Raw genomic sequence first — 3,657 nt, 5'->3', positions numbered from 1 at the left:
AGGTGGAGCTCTACAGAGTTTGGAGTTATCCAGCTGCGTCTGGCTTAGGTCTGGCTGCTGTGCTCAGCTCCTTCCTGCTCTGGACCTGGGCTAGGACTGGGTTTGGGGGTTCCTGGAAGTAGGCAGAAATTCCTACTGCGCGGGAGGAGTGGCGAGGTATGGAGGAGTGGTGGGGGGTGGCCCGAGGTGGTGGGAGAGGTTCCGGCCAATGCTGCGCCTGGGCTGGGACTGGTCCCGCTGGCGCAGGGTAGCAGGAAGCTCTCCACACACTCACCGGACCTGGGCTAGGACTGGGTCTCGCTGCTTGTATTCTGATGGTCAGGAAGCACAGCATTACATGAGAAGCCTAGGAGGAATACATAACCTTCTAGTTCATGACTTTAATCAGCAGGCCCCATACCTAATAGCATATTCAGTTGCTAAACTCATTAGTGGATGAATTCAACAATGAGTACAGTGCTTCCATTGTCAAACTGCCTTTCAAGCACATGAAACTTTGAGGAGGTTTCTTACTGAAACGTTCCATCCCTGGTTTCTAAAAGACTTGAGTAAGCCTCTCATGATGTGAAATAAAGTTAGTCCACCTGTAGGAGTCACCGCAGTTTTAGCAATTTCAATATTGTTGAAATGTTCAAATCCAAAATCTCAGCTACTGTGCAAGGAAACCTCTTAATTGTGAGTTTCAGTAAAGTAGGAAGATAGATAGAGATAAATGGGACCAAAGCAAGACTAAAATACACCAGAGCAAAAATTAAATCCTGAAGCTTTATTTCCAACACTTGGAGCAGTTTGTTTTGAGGGGGGAACTCTAAAAAAATTGGACAAACCTGGTTCTATAGCCTTGTTGGATGCAGCCCTGCTGGGGTCCTCATTGCTCTTCCAGTTTTATTCTCATAGCTTCATGCATTGCCCTATCAGAGGCAAGCTGCCTCGACTCTCATGCTGTCTTCTGAAATCTGAATGGAAACCTCTCTGGTTCCACGACCTTTATATTCTGCATGCTGAAAAGCGAGCCCTGTGTGGATGATGGAAGATTTGCCAAACAGTCAAGCAGTAGCCAGAGTTCTTTGGATCATAGTTGTAGAAGGTGATTCTGAGTTCCTAGATGGCTGAACTCTGGAAAATTTCTCAATTGGCCTTGTACATGCTGAGCTTCCTGTGACTCTCCTGGAAGCAAAATCTTTCAATTTTGCACCTTTGAACCTGGAAGTGTAGAGTCAACTGATCCCTGAAATGCTCTGAAAGGCATCTTTCTTATTACTCTTATGTAAAGTACTTGTCTTCTTTTTTTAATGTTAATGTTTTCAGCAATCAGTCTTTCCTCTGCTGCAATATTGCAGGTGCTTTCTTTCTGTTGGAACTGCAAACTTTTCATAGCATTTGGATGTGTTTGCTCTTAATTCTCACTATAATTCTGGCTAAAAGCAACTAGCAATACTCATGCTATGGCCTGAACAATAGACTGCTTTGAAATTTCCTCTGCCAAGTTCACTACAAAAAAATCTCAGTATCCAGAAATCTCTTAGGACACAGGAAAAATACAGATAATTTTTCTGCCAGAACATAACACATGTGGCCATGAGTTCAACTGCCAATAGAATCTGTTCCTAACTGAGATCTCCTGAGTCTGGTCTTTGCCATCTGCATTTCTTTCAGTATTTTAAACCTCTGAGATCTGACCGTAATCTCTCATCAAGTTCATTTTATTGAACTGTAGAAGTTCTCTAGCCACCATCCCCAGATCATTCCACATCCTTACCGCAAGGTAGTTCCAAGGCGCTTGAACCACATGTTCAGGTAGAGTCATGGCACTGACCTCCATTTCCTGGTTCCAGAAGCTGTCACCTTCACTTTCCTTCTCACTGAGACCTGGTACAAAGACCTGCAACAAAGGATGAGTGGTTTGCTTTGATTCACAGTGCTGGAGATCCAAGCCTCATGTGGTCAGCGAGCTCTAAGGCAGAGATGGCATGGTGGACAGGCCTGGGCAGAGGAAAGCTGTGTGAGTTATGATGGCTAAGAAGCAGAGAGAGAGAGAGAGAGAGAGAGAGAGAGAGAGAGAGAGAGAGAGAGAGAGAAGGAAAGAGCTAAAGAGGGAGCTAGCCCCTGCCAGGTCACGTTCCTAAGGGTTCTCCTTCAACCAGGCCCTGCCTGCTAACAGTGCACTGAACCACTGAACTCATTAGTGGGTGAATTCACCAGTGAGTAGAGGATCACAATAAACAAGTTAACCTTCAACCACATGAGGTTTTAAGGGGCTTTCAGATCCATACTATCACTGCAATCATGGCACAAGTCTTTTCTTCAAAACAGCAAGTAAGTAATAATTTAATTTGTTACATTAATTTCATGGTCCATACATGACTTATTTACTAGCAATCATAAAGTAAACCTTTATATTAAGCATAAGAAAGAAACATTCAGTATAATTCTTTTCTTTTTTCTTTAATAATAAACTGGCATGTATGAAAAGTCCTATGTAATATGGCTGTGTATTGACAGGTCAAAAAATAGCACAAATATTTTAGCCCATTTCATTTTCTGTACATTTCTCATACAGTACATGGGTAGAAAATTATGACATTATAAAACCTTTATAAACATACATTAAACAATATCTTTAAAAAATAAGTACTATAGTCATGTAGCTTTTGCTAATAGTTTGATAAATATGCATGGAAATATAGGATTTCAAAAGGACAAATGGTGTAAACATTATTCTTTACTATATCCAAAGATAAATCTTGGAGAGATTTATCTCTCCATGGGAAGCAAGTTAGCTCATGCGGCTCCTTTGCTCCTGGAGATTTTCCACAGTGCCATGAGCCATGCGTGGGGAGATAACCTACTAGGACCCGGAGTGTCCCCCTCCCCAGAGTATGCTTACCTTGCAGGATGAGGTTTGGAGTGTCATGTTTATTATCATGAAGTATATTTAGACCAGTAGGACAGAGACAATTTTCAGTAAACTCGTCCATTATTTTTTTACTTCAGTGGTACTAAATTGATAGCGCCTGATAAAAATAATCAGCTTCAAATGAGGATGAACATAAAATATAGTTATGCTCTCAGAGAGAGGTCTACCTGTGCCAGGAAATGGAAGTCAACTCATCTAGGAATTTTTAAGTAAAATAATGGTTAGCAAAATACAAAAATATAATTTTAGTATCAACAGGATAAAACAATGAAAAGAGAATCTTTATTTAAGTGTTCTGATTACAATAGAAGTTTTTTTTTTTAACAAAGTTTGTGAATTTCATTAGTAGAAGTATGAAGGTACTGAAAGACATTTACAGAAGATTTTAAAAACTTCCAAAAGACTTGCTGAACTTAACAAAATTTGAGGAAAATACTTATTCAAGAAATCTGAAATGTTAAACTCAAAGAAATAAATCACTTAATTGATTTAAGAGTTTTATCACTCAAGAACATGAAGAAAAGTTAGTTAAAAATATACTGCGTTAAGCTGGGCATGGTGGTGTTTGTGTGTAATCACAGTGCCTGGGACGCTGAGACAGGAGAATCATTGTGAGTTTGAGAGCAGCCAGGCCTACAAAGTGAGCTCAAGGCCAGCCTGAACTGCATAGCAAGACCCTGTCTCAAAAAGACAAGAAAAAGTATTATGATGGAGTAATATAATGTAATAATAATAATACA

Source organism: Octodon degus, unplaced genomic scaffold, assembly GCF_000260255.1.
Source record: "Octodon degus isolate 3935 unplaced genomic scaffold, OctDeg1.0 scaffold00020, whole genome shotgun sequence".
NCBI lineage: Eukaryota > Metazoa > Chordata > Mammalia > Rodentia > Octodontidae > Octodon > Octodon degus.
The sequence above is the reverse complement of the archived record's forward strand: the minus strand, read 5'-3'. Positions refer to the sequence as shown.